At 38.5% G+C, this 23,315-nt stretch overlaps 1 long non-coding RNA gene across 1 annotated transcript; it reads left to right on the top strand.

The window, feature by feature from the left end:
- Positions 1-22,168: 22,168 nt before the first annotated feature.
- LOC121065938 lies at positions 22,169-23,178 on the top strand. The gene is made up of 2 exons (XR_005817408.1): positions 22,169-22,445; positions 23,054-23,178. It is a non-coding gene; the product is annotated as an uncharacterized LOC121065938 (long non-coding RNA).
- Positions 23,179-23,315: the final 137 nt, after the last annotated feature.

Genomic DNA, 23,315 nt, shown 5'->3' with positions numbered 1-23,315 from the left:
AGTCATATAGTCTGAACAGTGGCTGTTCAGAATCTTTGGTATCTCTGAAAAGGACCAAGTAAACATGGCCGTAAGTGCAGCAGCCACATCTTTCTCACTCATACTTTATCAGAAGAGTGGAAATATAAACACTAGCAAAGACACAACTAGGCATGGACAAATGCCAGGAGGAATTCCAAAGAAGAGAGATGAGAGTTACACTGTGGTAAGCTCAGACAGGAGTGTAGAGGTACCACCTTAGCTTCAGATTCAGTTTCCAAAAAGACTCAGGTCTTTTTCAGAAGGCCAGTCATGAAAGTTTCTCAGTTTTAGTTGGTATAAAAGAGGGGGCTGCTAACGGGGTGAAGTCCCAAGTTGGTGACAAATTATGAAGGCCCAATTTCCCTACCAACTGTGGGCATAAATGCAAACCACAGCTTAGTCTGTATCTTTGGTTGCATAAGGAAACATTTTCAAAAGTGACAAGAGACTGGGAATTTCAGTCTGAGGTTTGAAAGGGTCCTGAATTTCAAAATCCAGGGAAGCTGTGATACCAGATCTTTCTATCAGAATCTGTCAAAGCCTCTTGAGGAAGAACCGGAGGAATGTGTGCACAGGTCCCAGGTATGTTACTGGTACGCAAGGATGTCTCTTCGCTTGTGTGTGATACTTGTGACTGGTCACACAAGGAACTCTAGTCCTTTCTTTTGTGCAAGCCCTATTTGTCATGCAGCTCCTCATGTGATAGAGATAACCAGATTATGATCATCTGAAAGGCACATATTGATCACAGAATATATTTAGTAGAATGCAATGGGAATAAGATTCTGAGCCTTAGAACAATTTATATGGGCAGCAGTCACCCCAGGTAAAGAAGGCTGCAGGAAATGGACTACGAGTCTTACAAATAGTTTGGGCAGGCCAATAGGAGCTGTAGAATAAATATGGTTTCCTGTATATTCTAATATGGATGATCACCTAAACTGAAGCACTCAAAAGTCATCAGTCACTTCAGAAAGTGCAAATCCTGGGATCCAGAGTTTGGCAATACATTGTCCTAGATCTTTGCAAAGCTTTGCAAATCCTTCATTTTGGTCAAAAGTGTTATAAAAGGACTAAGTCCTGTAAAATGATTGGAATTTCATTAACATTTCAAATGCCTTTCTTCACCATTCGAATCCTTGTCACGATGACTAAGATCTTCATAGAAAATCAAAACCTGTTCACTATCTTTCATGTTAATAATGAACATTGGATAAAGAAGGATTTCCCAAAGTGGCATTTTAATTAATACACTTTGCACTAAAACTAGCTTCTGGGAATTCAGATATGCTTGCACAGGAGGACTTTAAAATTTAAATATTCCTAATAAGCTTTTTCTTACAATTAACGCTAATTGAGGACTGCAGACAAGAATGATTACTCTCCTACTAAAATAATTCCTCAATTGAATTAGTACAAGAGTGCCTTTTGTTCTTCTTGTGTGGATTATAGTCCTGATTTATATTCGGAATTGGAGTATTGTGATTTTGCTATCAATCTTTTTAGCAATCCAGCCTTTTTTTCAGTACTCTTTATGGTTTTGTTTGCTCTGCGACTCCCACATTAGGCAGAACAAGACCAGAGGCCAAAATGAAAATTGGTGAGCATTGCTGGAGTGAACAGATTTTGCTCATGAATTGCTCAATGTATAAAGCTGCATCTAAATTGGAAGTATTAGAGCAAATGAGATGTAATAATGCCCCAAACACCAATAAAATAACAGTTTAAATTCTGGAATGCCATGCTGTTAGATATATTTTGTTGAACCAAGTAGCCAGTAATAAGAGGAGGCCAAGGAATGTGACTTTATCTGGGGATGTAATTCTTCAGTTGGATACCAAACAACAAAAGAAAAGCTATTTTTTTCCATCAGGCTGTCTACTGCTGGAGAAATGCCATATGTTCATGATCAGTAAAACACTACTGCCACTAAAACCAGTTGTCCCCTGATGACCATCATTTCTCAGTTCTTCATTCTGCCCCTTGTGCTGGCCAAAGTGTTGATGTACTCAGGTGGTTTGGGGATTTATCCAGGTAGGACTGGGTAAGTGACGCTCAACCATCATCTGTTCTGCGCATTTCTCTGGTTCCCTGCATGGCTAAGTGACCTGCTGTGCCAGCACAGGGAAGGGTGCCTGCATCAAATCAGAATGGGTAGCCAGAGACTTAGGGGAAGACAGAACTGACACTTCCATTGGTAGTTTCTGGTGGTTTAAAGAGAAGATTACAGGAGCTTTTCTCAGGCAGTAGGCCTGCAAGTTTCTCATCTCCTACCTCAGATGTTGCATAACCTTCCTGATCTCTCTTTTTGTTTTTCAAAAAAATGTCCTTTCCCCATTAAAATGTCTTATTTCTTTCTGATCCAGAAGCACAAAAAACAAAGTAATTGAAATACAGCCCTGTGTGTAGTGTAGGGCTGTGCTGTATCTAAAATGCTATATGAAACTCTAATGGGTCCATTATACAATCAATCTCATAGGACTGTTTTTTTTGTTTGTTTGTTTGTTTTTCCCAATGAGTTCTAATCCTTTCATGGTTTTGTAGCAGCTATTTTAATAATTGAAGGGACAAAATGACAAGCAGGCATTTCTGTTTCTTGTTTCTTAGTGTGGCTAAAATATGAACTGTTGAGTGTTACCCGATAGATGAATATTTAGAGGCTGGACCAAAACAGCAGCAGTGGAAAATCCTAAACAGAGCAGTAGCAAGTTTTAGAGAATTAGTTTTCTCAGACTGGGTTTCTGCCAGTTGTGTTCTCTCATCAGCCTTTCTCCACTCCTCAGAGTACCACCACCCAGAGAAGAGTGGAGAAATCAGAGCTCTAGAAGACAAAAGCTCTAGAAGACCAAATCCTTGGTGTTCAGAGTTGCAGTTCAGGGTATGGTTTCGTTATTCCCTAGCTAGGATAATAGTTTTCTTCTCCTACCTAAGATGTGCTTGCGGTGTCTATAAAGCTGGTACTATGAAGCCGAAGTTTCAGAATTGAAGAAACAGGAGGATTCTTAAGTTCTTTCCTTGCAGATTGCTCATATTTGACATATTTTCTTATATTTTCTCTTCTAAAACAGGATTGCCCCCTCACTCCCCCAGATGTACCTTTCTATCTGAAAGAGCCTTATTTAGTTTGCAAGGGCCAGGGCTCAAAAATTCAGTAATTCCAGATTTAGGCAGTAACCATATATATATACACATATATATATATATATATTTTTTTTTACAACTCTGCATTTTTGCGTTCAACTTTCAAATAACACAATATACACACCTTTCAATATAATCTCTGCTTTTAAATTCTGATTAGAGACATGGTTAAATTTTCACAGCCTATAGTAGCTCTGCCATTTTCTTATTTCTATATATCAGCATTTGCAATCTATATAACAGTCTACAAATGTTGGGGTGTTTGTTAGTTTTCACAGTTCTACTAGCAGGGTAGTTCTTAAAAAAATTAGTGGGAAAATCAGAGTGCAGAATATGTAAGCCAAACAGATTGACTTTTGGTAAATCCCCTGCACCATTTGTGTTTTATTTCCAACACACTTCCACTACTGAGCTTGTTGCCTTAGGATATGATCTTGTTTTCTAAGGCATGGCACAAGCCAGAACTGAGATTACTGAGAAGCAAAGCGATGCTGTAAAGCTGATTTAACAAAGCCATTTTATATGAGTTTCTGTGCAAAGCAGTTTATGTGTTTCTGTTCCTTAAGTGCTTGCTTAGAAAACTGACTTCTCTGGGAAGGCATGTAAAAATTGGTTGCATTTATGTATTTTACAAAGCAATTGCCCATACAGATGGTGAAATATTCTAGTCTTCTGGAATTCTCCAAATGTCATACAAGGCAATTAAAATTAAAATTATATGTATGTATTGTGGCCCTGTGGATAGAATGAGATAGTTTCACCCTTTTATGAGATATTTGTTAGTTGATAAGTTAAACTGGGCATTTTTATGTTTGTTTTTAATCATGTGATTTTTATAGTGTTCTTGTTTTCTATATTCAAAGGAAAATGTTGTGTTAAATCACAGTAACCAATGATAAAATCATTCAGAACTGGACTTGGATTTCTTTCAAAATACATATTTTGTTATATTTTTTCCTTTTTTTTTTTATTTACTGCTTAAGATACTTAGCTTCTTGCAATTTTCTGTCCCAGAATTTGATCTCATGATTCTTCTATTCTTAGACAAAAAAATAGAGAAGTTATACTCTGCATATCATCCCTCATCACCTTGTGCTATGTGACTAAATTTACACGTTCACAGTTCTTCTCTTTAGGAATGTAGTCACGGATTTGGTGGTAAAATTCCCTCTTAAAACAAAGCATTTTTACATAGTGCTTTGGCAAAGAAGCGAAAAAATAAAGCGATAGTCTAATAGCACATTTAGTTTTGTCATTATATTGGATGTGCTTTCCTTATATTAAACAGAAAGAGCCAAACCAATGGATTCTCCAGGCCCTCTCTAGTTGTAGCTGACCTCCTGGTGATTGTCCCTCTCAGTATTTTTCCTTTCAAGGCCACAATCTCACTACATATTTGTCTTTCAGTCCTCTGTCCTTCTGTCTTTCTGTCTCCTCTTTTAATAAGCATTTGATACATGGCCATGATGAAAATTCCTTCCGTTTTATCATGATTTGTGGTTTGTTTTGTTTATCCAAATTCCAGATATCTGCATTCACCATGATGTTTTTCAGTACTAAGTAGTGTCAGTGAATACATCTACTTATGGTGCAGGGTGAAAACTGGTTCTTCAGCCTTCCTAACAGCAATTCAAGGCATTGCGATAAACCGCCTTTTAGGTGTAGATCAATAAACTGAAAGTTATCAAGAAACTGAAGGTAAATGTGGTGACTTTTGGTCTGAGCTAGGCTGAGACAGCATTCTCTGTACAAGTCAGCTTTGCCATGTAGTAAGACACTTGGATAAGAAAAAAAAATCATTTCGCTATACGATACAATACTACTGATACTTCCAGATTCATACGAATATTTACTGAAAAGTCTTGATACATTTGGCACAGACTAGATTTTAAAACAGTATTCATGAAGATGAATAGTTGCTCATGAGTGACTTTAGTAATTACTGTACGCTCTAATATAAAGAACACGTACAATGTTGCACTTTATTTTTAAATTTAGATTTACCATAAGCCGTGGAGTTTTGTTTTCCACATCTTTATAAGAAGTCACCAAATATACATGGGCTACGAGAAGAAACACAGAAATATTAGTCAATGCTTTCATTTTGGGAAATGGGTCCACCATACAGATGGCATCATACTGGACTAATTCAACAATTTGTATTCATTTTTCATCATAGAAATCAGTAACAGAACGGATTTATGTTAGTGCAAACTAATTTTCAGAATGTATTCATAGATATTTTGTGTCATTTGATCAAATTTTAGAATTTAGAAGTACAAAAATCTTTGATTATTTGATTCACTGGAGAGTATTTGATTAGATGTAGCTTAATGTCTCAGTCTGTCCAGTTAACTGTGAAATTTCATATTGATTTAAAAGATTTACATATATTGGTCTTGAAACTGAAATCAACTGAGGATTTCTATTTTTATTCTGTACTGTAAGACATACTTTGAACTCAGAGCCTGAATTAAACCGATCTTTGGTCTAAAATACTTAGTCTAAAAAATAAGTATTTGGATATAGAAGCTATTACTTACAAAAATAATGGCCAGCAGTTAAGGAGATTTTTTGATCTCAAAATATTACTGAAGCTGGCAGTGTAAGACCTGGAAAGGGAAAGTGAAATCACACACACACAAAAAATCATATGCAGTGCTAAGAGTCGAAATTATATTCCCTGACTCCCACTCTGTGTCCTGGCATCACAATCATCTTGCTTTTTGCATAAAGAAAGCTGAATCTTTGTTGTAAAATAAAAAATGAACTATGTGAGTTTGGCATTCATTTGATACTAAGTACCAAAGGAGATTTTGAGAAGACAACCCTACACATTAATTGTAATTCTTTTAATAATTACAAATCCCAAATTTGCATTTTTGATATGATTTTTGTGTGTATGTAACTGCTGCTAAGACAGCACAGATCATTTACACCTCTAGGATACTGACTTGTTACAGCTCTTGAAAAAATCACAATACAGTATTCTCTTTCTTGCAGCTCCAGCTGCCTTCCTTTTGTTCTTGGGACCAATTCATCTGTTTTCTGCTGGGCTGAAATTCTTGCTTTATTCATTATCTTAATTCATTACCTAAATTCATTACTGATAGAACAGAAACAGATTGTTTAACAATGCTTCTCAACCAACAGTTCAGGTAGAAACCCCACTGAATTCTATTACTCTTTTGAAAAGCTTGAAAATATTATCTCGTGTTTCTTTCCTGTTTTGACTTTCTCCAAATCTTTCAGATTGTGCTGTTTCCTGTGTCCTCTGTCCAATTTTTCCAGCTTTTCTTCACAAAGCTTTGCACATATGAAGACTTTCTACCATGTTGCTTTCTCTTTCTGGTTATCACTTCCCTCTGTTTATTATTCCCCGCACTGATTTCACCCTCTTTCAGTTTAAAGCCATTCCCCCCTTGCCCTATCATTGCAGTCCCTGACAGAGTCCCTCCCCAGCTTTCCTGTAGGACAACTTTAGGCACTGGAAGGCCACTGTAAGGTCTCCCCAGAGCCTTCTCTTCTCCACGCTGAACAACCCCAACTCCCTCAGCCTGTGTTCATAGGAGAGGTGCTCCAGCCCCTTGATCATCCTTGCGGCCCTCCTCTAGACTCGTTCTAATAGATCCATGTCCTTCTGGTGCTGGGGGCCCCAGAGCTGAACACAGCACTCCAGGTGGGGTCTCACGTGAGCAGAGCAGAGAGGGAGAATCACCTCCCTTGACCTGCTGGCCATGCTTTTATTGATGCAGTTCAGGATACAGTGGGCTTTCTGGGCTGCAAGCGCACATTGTGAGAGATTTGGGAAATTTTGGGAGAGCAGAGTCAGCAAAGACATGACTACTTGTATCAACTTTATTTCCTGCTAACTAACTGAAGCTAAAACTGCATACAAATGTTACTTGACCTTATGAAAGGAGATTCTGGGGCACCTCAAAGTACCCCAACTTCTCAGATCAGTCCAGTGTCAAATACAAAAGCACCATGTGCAGTTGTGATTCATGGAGTCTCTTCAACTAGGCTTTGGGAGCTAGGGCTATTTGCACTTCAGATAAATATGTGACTAAATAGGTTTTAAAATGCATGCAGTAAATGCAGATATATGCTGAGTCACTGTCAAGCAAGTTCCATTGGTGTTCTTACAAGTCAGCAGTCTGCACACGTGCTGAATTTAGCCTTTAGCCTATACTTAAATGTAGATACATCCTACCTACTGACCAGTCCTACAATATCAAGGCACATCAAGGCTTCATGCCTCATTCCTAACAAACAAGTCCAATAAAGAGTCTGGTAGAGTCTGGACATCCCCTTACATTAGCATTTCCATGCTAGAGCTACAGTGAATTTTGGGTGGATAGATTTCTCTTAGGTCATCCAGTTTCCCTACATTCAGACCCCAAATGTATTGTAGTTATAGTCCAGACAAACACCTTCGGATAACTTGGACTTTGGACCTTGGATTTGAACTACCACTTTTAGCTCTTCCCAGTTATGTGTTTCCTCCATAAAAACCTCAAATGACATTTCCATCAGCTGTGTTTATCATCCATTATCTTAATCAGTCATTTTTTTGGTGTATTCTATAGTTGGGTGTACACCAGTTCAGTTAATATGCCTGCTGCATAAACATCTGGTAATTGCTAACAAAAAGATTATTTTTTTGCTGTAAATAGAAACAAAAATTAGGACCAAATGCTGCCACTAACATTCTTTGAGGTAATTGGTTGTTGTTGTTGTTGTTGTTGTCGTTGTTATTGTTGTTGTTCTTGTCACCATTTGATGTACAATTACTATGTAGATATTTTTGTATATAACAAATTTCTCAGCCCTAGTAGAAGGGTTGAATTCCCTGTCACATATCTATATGGATCCTATATGGATATGGGCATCTATGGGGATATGGATACTGGACATGGATTGGCATGTACACCATATCCTTACAGTAATACAAATTACTATATTACTTGATATATTAATTTGCAGGAGCTCTGCGTTTTTCTTACTTGCACTGTGAATTTGGGCACCTGCATATAACTATTGAGATGGCATATGCACACCCTTCAATGCAAACTCTCCTTTTTTGTTTGCTTAAAAGAATATATTTCTTTCCAGGTCCCATCACAAGTCTTGTGTTTGCAGTTTTTGAACTCCAGCTACTCCCAGTCTGAGAAAACACCATGTTAATAGAAAATGCTGTTTAGTTATGAAACATACGCATTACTCCTACGAATCATTAAAGCACTATGAAAACAGCAGAGGGGCTGAATTTGTATGCTGATGTGGTACAGATGACTAATGTCCTAATCCTGGTATCAGTAGTTCTTTGGGGAGTGAAACTGACAGAAACAAGGCTTCCTACAGGTGTAGGAAACCATGATCTGATTGTAGGATTTGGCGAGGAAATTATTTTGGCTTCATTTTCAGAAAGACAGGTACTTCCTTTTCCAGTACTCATTTTTAGCTACAGTTCTTTTAAACAAACAGCAGAAACAGAAGAGTCTTTTTGTGAATGGAAGCACAAGTTTTAAGGTACAATTAACTTTGTGGTCCAGCTGGATGCTAAATAATAAAGCCTGTAAAGTACTGTCCAACCATGAAGCAACACCAGGTGACTCAATATGGGCATGCACTGTTATCAGCACAATAAAACAAGTTTGGTCTTCTATTTTCTCACAGCAGTTCCCTAATCCCAGTAATATTAATACTAAGATGTTAGTCCATGCTTCAGAGTAGGTGAGAAGTACTGGTTTTATAAGTCTTGATCTCCCTGTTTCTGGCTATTCATCTATTTGCCACAAGGCAGAGCAACAGAGACTGAGAGATTTGGTTTGCCCTTTTTTTTTTTTTTTCTTTTTTTCCCCATAAAGTTCTCTCTCTCTCTCTTTTTTTTTTTTTTAAACAACAGTATGTTACCTCTGTGTAAAATAATTGAATACATACATATATAAATATATATATACATACAGTCAAAAAATACAGAAATGCTATGGCATTTGGTTAATATATTTGTTAGAATTTTATTTTATTTTACTTCCTGAAGAGTGAATAAGAGAAAAAATCGTAGAATCACAGAATCACTTAGGTTGGGAAAGACCTCTAAGATCATCTAGTCCAACCGTTACCTTAGCACTGCCAAGTCCACCATTAAACCCTGTCATGGAGCTCTACATCTACACGTTTTTTGAGAACTTCAGGTCTGGTGACTCAACCACTTCCCTGGGCAGCTTGTTCCAATACTTCACAACCCTTTCAGTGAAGAATTTTTTTCCTAAAATACTAGAATATTAATCTATTATTTGGCTCTGCCTTTAATTCTGTAAGAAGGCTTTTTTGTTTTGTTTTGTTTTTTTTTCTTGCTTAATAATTGAACAAATGTTATTTGTGTTTAAAAGGTGTTGACCTCAGTGCTTGACTTTCTGGCTAAGGAAGGTTACACCCATGTAATTGGTATAGAAAAATGTGACCCTTTGTTATTGGTAGATGCTAACAATCTCTTTTATCCTTTTCTGTGTGCAGGAAAAACAAAAAACCCTTCCAAAACCCTCAAAGATCTGACCTCACATTCTTGCAGTTTCTTACACTATTCATTCTTCTTCCAGCTGGAATGCAAACCCCACCTTCATTTCAAAGATATTGCCTGAAGGAATTGTGCATAAATGCCCATATCCTTTAATCAAAGATGAATTCCTAAAGGCTAAATTGAAGGTTCTGTTCAGTTAGGAAACTCATAAGTAGGAGTTGAGAGTGAAACATAATGATGTGGAAAATGCCAGTTCAAAAGCAGTACTGCTGTTTACCTAACAACCCTTCCAAAATTCTCAGCTGGTCTGATACACTATTCCTTTTACTTATTATGCAAGCTATTATAATATTATTTTAAACAACAAAGACATTCTCTCCCAGAGCTTTTTAGAAGTGCAGGAAGGGATTGCTACATAGTCCAGTCCTGTTTCTACACTGTTATTTAACCAGTAAGACATAATTACTTAGTGAAGTTAATTATTCTGTTTGAAAATCTCACTAAAATGTGCTGAGAAGCATATATCACCAAGTACAATTATTACAATTGCTATATATATATATATTTTAATTAGTCAGTCCTTCCAAATTCATTAGCCTGTGAGTTGGAAATGTGAAGGTAATATATAGAGCAGCTTTTTACAAGTTACTGCTTACAAAAGTGTCAGTGGTAAAGCCTGTGCCACCAGAGGGGCTGTGAAGTCTTGTGTCTGCAAGCCTACACCTTGCAAGGACATCCTTCCTGTCTGGCAGTGCTACCTCTCCTTTCTACTCCGGTCCCTAGAAGCTGAAGTTGCTGTTGTTTTGGGCATTTTCAAAGAAGGGAGAGAGCACTGGCATACTGGAGCAGCTTTGTAAGTATTCTCTCCTTGGTGCAATACAGTCAAGCAAAATGCTATGTATTAGAATCATAGAATCATAGAATCATAGAATATCCTGAGTTGGAAGGGACCCATAAGGATCATCAAGTCCAACTCCTGGCACCGCACAGGTCTGCCCAAAAGTTTAGACCATGTGACTAAGTGCACAGTCCAATCTCTTCTTAAATTCAGACAGGCTTGGTGCAGTGACTACTTCACTGGGGAGCCTGTTTCAGTGTGCAACCACCCTCTCAGTGAAGAACCTCTTCCTGATGTCCAGCCTAAATTTCCCCTGCCTCAGCTTAACACCGTTCCCGCGGGTCCTGTCAGTGGTGATAATGGAGAATAGGTCACCTGCCTCTCCACTCCCCCTCGCGAGGAAGTTGTAGACTGCGATGAGGTCCCCGCTCAGCCTCCTCTTCTCCAGGCTGAACAGGCCCAATGACCTCAGCCACTCCTCATATGTCTTCCCCTCTAGGCCCTTCATCGTCTTCGTCGCCCTCCTCTGGACACTCTCCAACAGTTTAATGTCCTTTTTGTACTGTGGTGCCCAGAACTGCACACAGTACTCGAGGTGAGGCCGCACCAGCGCAGAGTAGAGCGGGACAATCACCTCCCTCGACCGACTAGCAATGGCGTGCTTGATGCACCCCAGGATACGGTTGGCCCTCCTGGCTGCCAGGGCACACTGCTGGCTCATATTCAACTTGCTGTCGACCACAACCCCCAGATCCCTCTCTGCGGGGCTGCTCTCCAGCATCTCGTCGCCCAGTCTGTACGTATAGCCAGGGTTGCCCTGTCCCAGGTGCAGGACCCGGCACTTGCTTTTGTTAAACTTCATGTGGTTGGTGTTCACCCATCTCTCCAATCGGTCCAGATCTCTCTGCAAGGCCTTTCCACCCTCATCCGAGTCCACAACTCCCCCAAGTTTGGTGTTGTCGGCAAATTTTCTCAAAACACCTTCTAGTCCTACACCCAAATCATTTATAAAAACACTGAAGAGGACTGGCCCTAAAATGGAGCCTCGAGGGACCCCACTATTGACCATCCTCCAGCCAGATGTGGCCCCATTTACCACAACCCTTTGAGCCCTGCCCGTCAGCCAATTGCTCACCCATCATATGATGTTTTTGTTAAGTTGTATGCTGGACATTTTGTCCACTAGGACCCTATGGGAAACCGTGTCAAAAGCTTTGCTGAAGTCCAAAAAAATCACATCAGCTGGTTTCCCTTGATCAACTAGATGGGTGATCTTATCATAAAAAGAAATCAAATTTGTTAGGCAGGACCTACCCCTCATGAACCCATGTTGGCTGGGACCAATGACTGCATTGTCCCCCAGGTGCGCTTCAATAACTTCAAGGATCAGATCTAGATCTAGATGCCTTGAAAATAAGTGTTTATCTTAGAAGAAAAAGAAGAGTCAGTGCCATGAGCCGTGATTGCCTTATTAGTTATCCATCTGCTAAGTAACAGTAAAGCACACTATGCAACATTACTATGCATATAGCTACATAGCATGCTACCATCTGCTATGCGACTACATAAAAGGTGACTACAAATGGCTTTTTAAAACTCTTACAGTACCTTGCTCTGTAACTCAGTCTTGCAGGACGTAAAACATGAGATGGGACAAGGTGAAATGTACATGGTGGAAAACTCATTTATGGTTATTCAGGAAAACAAAATTCCAGCTTAACTGTACAGTTCTTGGCAGGTGCTTCAGTCGGGGATGTCTGGCTGCTTCACACCTACCAAGGTGCTGCAACAGAAAGCCAAAGGCCTGTGAGCTGCTGGTGAGGTCCAGTTGCAGCTGAAGTGGAGAGGTGACACATTCTGCACCCAGCAGGGTCAGAGATAAAATTCAGCACTTCTAGAGCTGGAATTGCTAACAAGAGACACTTCAAAAAGAACCAGGCTGGGAAGTCTGAGGTAAGGTATTCACATAAATGCTAAAAAAATAAATAAATAAATCTAATTGTTCTACTGTATTTTTAATAATACTGTAAGCCAGAAATCAAACCAGAAACATGTTGTGTGTCAGGTTTTCCAAATCTCTGCACACACTTTCTAACTGTGTTCTCTGACCTTGTAAATTTCCAAGCGTCCTCTGTCATCTCCCTGAAAGCATTCAAATCATGAAGTGTTCCTCCAAGAGATCTCAACTAAATACTATGACTGTGTTCAATTGGGAAGTGTTGACAAAGTTACCTTCCACTTTACATACTGAGTTAAGAAGAAAATGTCCCACAGTGTACCAGATATTATATCTAAGAAAGGATCTGATCTTTAAGGGTCTAGCAAGCATGCGATGAACTCACCTAGAATACAGCACTGAATGTCTAAGTTGGAGGACCCAGACTTATGTCCTTGTGCCCCTCAGCCCCACATAGAGGCAAAAATTTTGTGTTTACCAGCTCAGTGTTCCCTCTCACCTTGCTGCACTTTGCAGATGTCTTCCATTAGAAGAAAACTGCATCTTCTGGCCTAAAAAGCCTCTGTTCTGGGTGATAAGAATGTCAGGTGTTCCGCAGTAAAGAAAAGATGAGGGTGAAGGAGAGAGGTAGCATTACCCAGTTTCATGGGTTTGTCAGTCACCACGTGAATATGCCCTAAGGGTAAAACTTGGAGGCATGTAGAAGATGTCTGTTACTGATAAATACCATTATATAAAACTAATTACATGCTATGTAATAAACACATTCATACAGTGATTTTATTTTTTCTCTTATGGAGATGACACAATGTTTCTATTTAGGTAAATATTTTGTGAGGAAGTCTAGCAGACTCAAGATATGATGAAAAAAGGAACTCAGTATTGTATTATTATACCTCATTATTATACTGTATTACCTCAGTATATTAAATGTTAATTATTGTTAGCATTAACAATCATTAATAATTATCATCTAATACACTGAGGTATAACAATGCCATAATAATAATTATAATCCCTCCTCGTGACTCCTCAAATAGCGTCTCAAAGATTAATGGCAAATAAATATGAAGGGAATAAAATAATCAAAGTTTTGTCTGGAGATTTTTTGTCAGCTTGTTTTTGTTTCCAATTTATTGCTTGGTCTTCTGAACTCTAAGAACAATATGCTATTCTCAGATGCTGCTATCTGTCTGTGACACTGTAAGCAATAATGATACTGTATTCCTATGCTCAAGGAAAGAACTGAGCTCTGAAATATCTTTGTAGGGTTCCACTGAGGATAATTTTTTAGGGTAAAGACATTTTGCATATATGGTGGTTTTACCCTGCCGGGCAGCTAAACTCCACTATAGCCACTCTCTCATTCCCTCTCCTAAAAAGGAAGAGGGAGAAAAAATAAAATGGAAAGGGCTCAAGGTTTGAGATAAAGGCAGGGAAATCACTAACCACCTACCGTCACAGGCAAAACAGTCTCAGCGTAGGGAGATTAATGTCATTTATTGCGTATCACTAGCAGACTAGAGCAGTGAGAAACTAAAATCAGATTAAGAACACTTTCCTTTCCCCTCATCCACTCTCTTTTGCCTCCTCCCCCTGAGTGGCAGAGGGGAACGGGGAATGGGGGCTGCGGTCAGTCCCTGACTAGGTCAGAGGATGGACTTGGTGATCTTGGAGGTCTCTCCCAACCTAGATGATTCTGTGATTCTGTGATTCTTCACGGTCACTCTCTGCCCCTGCTCCATGTGGGGTGCCTCCCACGGGATGCCGTCCTTCCCGAACTGATCCTGTGGGGGCTGCCCACAGACAGCAGCTCTTCCAGAACTGCTCCCACATGGGTCCATACAATGGGGTCCATCCATTGTTGGAGCAAACTGCTCCAACACGGGTCCCCCATGGGCAGCAGCTCCCCCCAGGCCCCCTGCTCCTGCGTGGGCTCCTCTCCATGGGCTGCAGCTCCGGTCCGGGGCCTGCTCCTGCGGGGGCTCTCCATGGGCCGCAGCCTCCTCCAGGCCACATCCACCTGCTCCACCGGGGGCTCCTCCACGGGCTGCAGCGTGGAGATCTGCTCCGTGTGGGACCCATGGGCTGCAGGGGGACAGCCTGCTCCAGCAGGGGCCTTTCCACAGGCCGCAGGGGAACTGCTGCTGCGTGCCCGGAGCACCTCCTACCCTCCTTCTGCACTGACCTTGGGGTCTGCAGGGCTCGTTCTCACTCCTCACTCTCCCAGCAGTTCAACAACTGTTCCCCAGCAGTTTTTTTTTTTTTTTTTTTTTTCCTTTTCCTAAATCTGCTCTCACGGAGGTGCAAATAACATCGCTTATTGGCTTGGGTCTGGCCAGCAGTGGGCCCCTTCCCTAACATTGGGCAGCTTCTAGATTCTTCTCGCAGAAGCCACCCCTGTGGCCCCCCCACTACCAAAACCTTGCCACATGAACCCATTACAGTGGGGTCTACAGAAGTCATGTGCTGACAACTGAGCTACATGAGCTTGTGAAGAAAATACACAGGGGGTGCTTCAGAACTGCTTGTCAGGGATGTAAATCTCTCCCTCTGGGCTTGGGGGTGCCTTTCTCTTCTTTGTCTTGACTGCTCATATTAAGCATGTAAATCTCTTTCAGTACTTTCCTTTGAAGATCAGCTTATCGATCCTGCTCTTTTTACTCTTTTTTCCTTTAAGAAAACAACCGGTGTAGTTTTGGAGCAATTGTCAGGTAGTCTAGTGATTAGGGTACTCACCTGGGAGAAGGTGAAGCCTTTCATTTCTTTTTATGTAATGGGGAAACCTTTAAAATGAGGGCTCGGAAGTCTCTGCACTAGATTAGTCTCTTGCCTAGAAGGTAGATGGTGGAGATTCAAAGCCTCAGGCAAAAGATAGGATTTATTCTGAAACTTTGATGTCACGGGGGTCAAAACTTTAATCTTCAAACTGTTGGGAAAAAGGACTGGGGAAGGAGGCATTATTGTTACAACCTTTGATAAAATGGTTTCCTAGGAAGACCAGTATTACTGAATGTTAGAGTAACACATGGTGTACTGTCATGATCATCTGGTCCTTATTTTGTTTCAAGTATGCTTGACATACTTTCTTCAAAAAGTAAAATGCTGCAAGGCTTCTGTGGCTTTCAGCAGGAAAGGGGAAGGGATCTCACCTTCAACCACAAAGAAACACAGTATCCAGACCTGCAGCTTTATTCAGATGCCTTATTTAAGGTTTTGAGTTTTGGCCTTAAAAGGTCAGCTGGGAAAAAATGATTTTATTATGAATAGTTGTCTAAAAGAGAAGAAGCCAACTTTCTGGAAGAACGAAGATTTTAAGAGGCAGTTCTTATCTCAGTAGGCTCATACTCAGAACCCGCATTTAGAGCTTAGTCAAAAGCAATCTCTGGGGAGAACTCTTCCCTCCCTTCCCACCCCCCAACATCTATTTCAGCTTTCTGGTAAGGAAAAGTGATTATGTCAGCTTATGGCTAAAAGATAACAACTGAAGGAAAGAGTTAACTTTTTATTTTTTATTTTTTTTTAAATGTGTGAAGCTTCAAGGGTATATACTACACCTTCAGTTCATGTATAGCACATTTGTACTTCCTAATGGTACAGCCTGACAGACTAGTTCATAGAAATCACAGATTTCAAAGCTAAGCTGTCAAACTACAGCATGAAAGCTTTTAAGACAAAATTGCTTACTTTCCTGTGATGTATCTGAAAAAGGTGTACTATCTTTACTGCAATATACATGCTAACATGACATTACATCTCCATAGTACACATGTGATAAAACATACATCTTTGAATTAAATAATTTATCTTTTTAAACAAAGACAAAAGAAATCTCAGCCTGCCTGGACTAGTTAAGTATTGTAATGCTCATGAAAAAATGTGTTCTGCTTTTCCTTTTGCTGAAATTGAAAAAATAATGACTGAATTGCCATGTGGTTTTAGCTGATGAGTCAAGTGATTTTTCCAGTTGGAGAAGTTGTGCTGTTCTACTCATTAAAGATGATAGAGATATGCAATACGTAATGTATATCCACAATCTCTCTCTATATACGGTTATATATATATGACAAAGATGTATACAAATGTAGTTAGTATATCTCTAGCTATATCTAATAATCTTTCTTGCATCTAATATCTATATCTAATCATATCAATAATAGATTAGATATAGATATAGAGATAGATAGATATAGATATAGATATAGATAGCTACAGATGTTTTATTGATGGACCACAAGGTTCAAGAAACAAGTAATAGAGGGAGCCTTTCACTCTTCTGAACTCATTCAGCACTTAAGTTGGCAAAACCTATTACTCCGGGCTGAGTAGTAGAATAGATTGATGTTCTCATTGGAAAGCCTCCATATAACATAAAAAAACTCACTGAGATCTTTCTGAAACCCTTCCTATGTGTTCTCTGTGCTTGTAGACAAAACAGAAGAATAACAAAATCTGAATTTTCACCTCGAAGCTGTTAGATACGGTGCAGACACTTCTCTGAAAGAGTGTGTTCCTTGTGTGAAGATAAAGTTCAAAAAAGCCTTTTTTTTTTTAAGCTAAAAGATGCCCTAATGGGTTAATCTTTAAAGTATTAAAAGTAGATGTCTCAGATTCAAAGTCAATGTATTCAAATCTTCAGAAAGTGGAAAACAAAGTAAAAAGGCTGAAATTTCCCTACAATGTATTCAAGAAAGGAAACTACAGATTGTGCTCCTCTCATTTAGAGTCTCAAGTGAGCAGTACAGTAGATCTTTGAGACTAGCAGAAATCTTTTAAATGAAATATATATTTTTGTATTTTTCAGTATATGTTAAAATGAAACATATGGATGAATATATATTCCAATGCAATATCAATTGTAATAAAAGATGGGAGAATAGAAAATAGAAGTCTTTCAATAGTTCATCAACTTCTAGGATTTAAGGAAAAATTAATGGATTTATAAAGAAATCAGAGTTTCTTTTGTAATACTTCATCAAAGAAGATGTTGGCAAAAGATCTGCAGTTTTCCGGTAAAGTGTGTTCATATATGAAATGTCCAAAGACAGGTGCACTGTTTTTTTTTTTTTTTAAAAAAAAAGGCAAAATACTTTATCACAACGTGCCAGATTGCTCTGGGAATATCAACAGGAACATCACAATCTACCAGACAAAGTATACCATATAAGCAGAAATTTCAAGGAGTCTTGAAACTGAGAATGCAGAGTAGAACAAACTAAAGACTGAATCCTAGCTAGTGGTAAAATCATTCTTGTTAGAAGTCCTCTTTCAGTTTTCTCTGCCCATAGAAATGGTTGCGGCCAAATTATCCACCATAACAACTGCAAACTCACATGGTGAGTATTAAACATAATATGTTAAAAATAAAGCAATTGCTGTCTGCAGTGGGGCTGTTGGTGTTCAACTCACTAATGCATGATTTGGTAGAGAAAAGAAGAGCAGAACAAAGCACAGAAAATCAATGCTATTGAGCAAAAAAATATTTAGTCATTTTTGTGGGGATCATATCAGGGACAGATATATAGGTGGCACAATGACAAAAATAGAAGCAATGACAAAAGAAGTTATTGACAATACAGTCAATTTACAGCACAACAAACCATTCTGATGTCTGGTGTTGTTACAGGGTTCTGTAGACCATACCAAGAAGAGAGGAAAGCGTCTATATGAAGGTCTTGGAAACAGCAGAGAGAAATGTCCATATCTGGTAAATAGCCAGAGAAAAAGATCACTTTACTCATCTATAAAAAAATGGATTGGTAAAAAAGTAATAGATTATATGCAATTATATTGAACCCCCATGCTAATTACCATATTCAATTCCAGACATTGCCAGTGATCTATTTAGTTATGATAGTTGTTATGTTATATTCACTTTGCAGCACTATCCAGGTCTTAAAATAGTAAGGAACATGATGGTAAATGGAAAGGAAATATGTTTCAGTATGACATACATCTCCCTCCTCCTTTTACCATGGAAGTGCAGAGAAATGTAATATGAAATACAATATTCTCATCATGTTCGATATAAATATTGAATATTTATATTCAATAATCAAATATAAACCAAATATTATATATTTGATATATATTATATATCAAATATAAATCAAATAAGTGGCACAACCCAGTCAACAGTTTTATCATACATTAAAATGATTTTCCAGTTTTCATATAAGAACAATTTTCAAGTTCATGTCCAATATCATTGAAGGTTTAAAAGTAGCGACTTGTCTGCTGCCACTGAAAGCACTTAACTGGCAGCTCAGTTGTATACTTTTATGTGCAATATGGATGCTAAAGTGAGCAGACTCCAGATGCCTCTTACCAGAGATATTAATATGCTTTTTTTGACACCTTGCATGCCTGCTCAAATGAGCGTCTTTTTGGGGTACTGCTCTGATTACATCTTCCAAGGTTTTTTATTTTTTTTCAGCTCAGTAGATTCCTATGTGTTGAGTAGTAGTTTCTGTGTGCTTATCAACTGCAACTGCATTGTAAATCATCTTCTTTCTATCTCTGCAAAGCCTCATTCACCCAGGGAGAAAATGCAGTAGCTCCCCTTTAAATATTTTGCAAGTTCAAGTGCTATATTCACCATGTGGCTATAGTGAAACTGGTGTGTATTTTTGAAGTAGGTGATCCACTTTTGGTATGAGGCCTTGCTATCTTGCTTCATGCAAAAGGATAAAATGAATAAAAAATTAAGATGAAAAGACAAGTTTGTGAGTTCTGATTCTCCACCATGTAAGTGTAAGGAGATATTCATGCCAGAAACTGAAGGTAACTGGTTGGGTAACTAAGCCAGGTAGTCTACCCAGAGTCTTTTTGCAGAAGACAATTCAGAGAAACTAATCTAGATTTTGTTTTTTAATTATGCCCTGGAGAAACCTCTGTTTCTCTGTTGACTATGCACCCATGCTGGTTATATGGGAGGTAGGTATTAATTGGTTTTAAATTGGGGCAGTTTATTTAGTGAAAGCTCAGGTCAAAATATACTTCATTAATTTTCCTTGTGATTGAAACCCTCACAAAGATGGACCGGCTGAATTTGCTGCTGGTAGTCAGAATTCCTCCACATGAGCTTTATACTAGTGTAAGTCTATTGGCTTTGGTGAAAGGAGTTTTTTTTTTTTTTTTTTTTAAGATTGCTTTATAATCTGTACAAACCAGATCCCCCTTTTTAAAAAAAGGTGTTATTTTTGCAGAATGTACTGAGCACAATCTACCTATTATTTTTGTATTTGTGGTGTGGTGTAAATCTCAAAGTAGTTATTTGCTTCTTTTCTAGCTTGAATTTAGCTGCTCAGTTCTTCTCATTCACTCACATTCAGCATTCCTGTGAAAATGTTTAGTAAACTGGAATATCTACTGGATAGTCTCAGTTGCCCTAAAGAAATAAAAGAAATGGAGAAAAAACAACATCCAGTTTTAATATGGGACATAGAAGTCATGTTTTAAATGTCTTCACAACACATGAGTACAAATCACTGAAGTATTTCAAAGAAACAGAATAATGCTTCAGAGAACAGAGCCTGAATATTTCATGGAAGACAGCAGGGAAGGACAAACAAGAGCCTGTGAGCTCTTGGGAAGTTATTAACTGGCCTCGTGGGTAGCTGACATGAAAGCAGGTCTGCCAGTCAAACACTTAGAGAAATATTATGTTGGGTTGCATCTGTGTCCAAGCTTTGCATCAACATAAATGATACTTAGACCACTATTAAAGAATAAATTCAGCAATGACAAGGTCTTCAGAGAAATACATTTACAGGTAATAAAAGCAACTGGCAATTACATCAGATATTTTATACCCAAAATTTGGTAAAAGAATACTGTTTAGTAAAGGGTGTGGATTCTGCTGTACTATTACAAATGGGAACTTGCTTTGCTTTGACCTTTATAGGCCAGTAACCAGTACAAAGCACATTGAAAAAAGGTATATGTGTCTATTTTTTCCAGTCCTTGATATTTTTATATATACATCAGGATTGTACATAGCTTTCAGCTGGGAGATTCATGATTTTCAACTTAAAAAAAAAATAAAATAAAAAGTTTTAGGGAAGCATGTGCTCCCAAACCAAAGAATCAGGATCCACAATTGATAAGGTAGCAGGTGGTTACATACGTTTAGGTATGCCAGTAACTCCATTGTAGAAGGCTGTGCATGTGGCAGAACTGTGTTTGGAACAGTTAAACAGCAATTTCTATTCTTCAAGTGATAGAAATATAACATTTTGCTATGTTTGTGAGTACTATTGTATAAGAAAATACAAGTACTGGCATAAATCATAATATCATGATGTTCTGGGCATCCTGAATTAGTGAAAGAATACATAGGCTATTTTGAAGAGAATGTAATTTTTCTGTGTGCTTTTGTCTCATTCAGAACTGTTTCATAATCCTAAAAATTATTGGCCTAAAAACTTGATTTTGAAGAGGGAACGTTATAATCAGGGTAATGAGAAATTTGTTAATACGAAATGGAATTTCCAATTAAAATGTTGCCTAACATGGGGTCTGCTGTAGCACCAGGTCATTTTTCAGACATCAGGAGAACAGGTAGCAACTAGGTTTACTCACCAGAGTTGTGGCAATACTGATGGCATGTTATCATAAGCAAATGTTTTGTGGTTGAGATGAACGGACAATCCTGTCACTGACAATTTTTAGTTTGGCAAGTATTGCCTTTAGAAAGTATTTTAGATTTTAGGCTTCTCCAGAGCTTCTAACACCTGACAAACCTTCTTGAAACGTGGTAGCATTAACTCTGAAATGATGCTAGAAGCAGTTAAGAGAATACCATGGTCTAAGGGTGATCTGCTAGAGAGTTACTTTGGACTGGAGGCAGTAGGAAACTTTCTTCTTCTTAGCTGTATATGTATAAATGTGCAGCAGTGTTGGTGGGGTGAAGAAGCTTCTCTGAAATTTTTTAACTGTTTGCTTCATTTTAGGCATTTGAGTTTGACAGGCCACCTCGGGCCAGTTCAAGTCCTTTGTAAAAGCATTTTGAAAAGTTCTATTTCCCCCTTTGAAGAAAGAGAAAAATAAAATTCAGATGTGAGACTGTGTCAACAGCAGGACACAATTTGGCAGGTGAGGTAGAAAAGGTGGTAGGACTCTTAATTGCTGCATTATATTGTTAATCTGGAGAAAATAAGTTTTCAGGCTTTCTGAGACTTCTGGACATGTGTATCAGAGTAACAAGCAAGTGTGTATTAGCAGTCTTTTCTGGTGTCATGCCTGGAATTAGTGATATAATTTACTAGCACATTGTGTCCTTTCCTATCTTCCAACACTAAGCCTCTTTGTGAGGAAATGGGAGGCTTGTTTAAAGATTACTAAAATGAAGTGACTTCTTATCCATCTTTGCATATGATTTTTTTCTATTTTTGTCCAATAAAAAGCTCTTGTGTTCCTTTTCTCCTTGAAGCATCCTGGGCTACTTACGGTAATAGCTACCAAATCCCTTCATTATTGGCCTCTTTAACATCTAGTTGCCTGGCCCTGCTCATGGGATTAGTAGCAGGAAAGAAAGGTCTATCAGAAGTACCCTGTCGTGCTTTAGAATCTCCCTTCTTGTTCTGAATTTGCCTTGATGATGTTTCTATATTATTATTATTAATTTGTTTTTCAGGAATTCCAGTAAGCACAAACTTCCCACAAATGTCAGAAGAGCATTCTCTGCTGTAATGACTTCACTTAATTTAAAACCTATTTGATATACTCAGATTCATAGTTTTTTGATAGTACAGGTCACCAGGAACGTCAATTTTGACTGTGCTGTCAGATTGGTGAGCCCAGGCTGGGGTTCTGTGGGCTGTCCTTCTAGCAATTAGAGGCTGCATGAAGACAAGAGGATACTGCACTTCTGATTTCCGTTCATCATCAGCTGGAATCCGCTGCAAGGCCTGCTTTACAATCTGAGGTTTATTTCCAGCAGTTATGGAGATTAGTTTTGAGGGGTATGGATGGTTTCCTGGGAAAGCTCTGAAGAATAATATGTGTTTTAAGAGGCTAAGGACAAAAGTCAAGCCCCCATTTCCTTTTTTTTTTTTTTTTCCTCTCCCCTCAGTGCCTTCGTCTTCCCAGCTCCACCATGGCTGTTCAGATCTCTGATTCTATAGGTCGGTTTAATTTCTAATCCTTCTATTTAAAATACTATGCAGTGCCACCAGGAGGTGTCCGTGTGCTATTTATCGGTTACTTTCCAGGGTGCTTGCATTTTTTAAGTTTCTTTGTTGAAGGGGGCTCCATAACAACACCACAGTGGTGGGAGCTTCTGTAGAATCTTTATTATTATATAGCATTGGTGTTTGTACTTTCAAACAAATAAGGACATCATGTTTGTGTTTGGAGAGAGTGCTTAGTTCTTTCCCTGGCAGAGAAAAATTATAGATGAAAAATACCTATTAAGTCATCCTTTTTTTTTTTTTTTTTTTCTTTTTCTTCCTTACAGCATGCACTGTTCTCTGAAATATACTGTATAATGTATTGAGGATATCATTCTGTTGCTAGGGAAATGATGACTATAATGAGATGTTACACAGTCTACATTTTGACTGCATTGCAGGATCAAAGATGATGCTGTGGAAATGAAGATCTCTCAAGGAAACGTAACTTGTGTCATATCTGCATTTGTGTGTAACTTCCAACGTTAGTAAAAAGAGATGAATGTGTACAATATAAAGCTAAATATCACAGCATTGTTATGTTGCAGATCCCCATTTGTTCGGTGATATTTAACTGGAAAATATCTAATGTATTTTTGGTGTAAAAATGGACATAAAATATGTAGAGAGATGTAGAGTAACGTATAGGACAATAATAATTAC

This window comes from Cygnus olor, chromosome 2, assembly GCF_009769625.2.
Source record: "Cygnus olor isolate bCygOlo1 chromosome 2, bCygOlo1.pri.v2, whole genome shotgun sequence".
Lineage (NCBI taxonomy): Eukaryota > Metazoa > Chordata > Aves > Anseriformes > Anatidae > Cygnus > Cygnus olor.
Note: the sequence above shows the minus strand (reverse complement) of the source record. Positions and strands in the feature narration are given on the sequence as shown.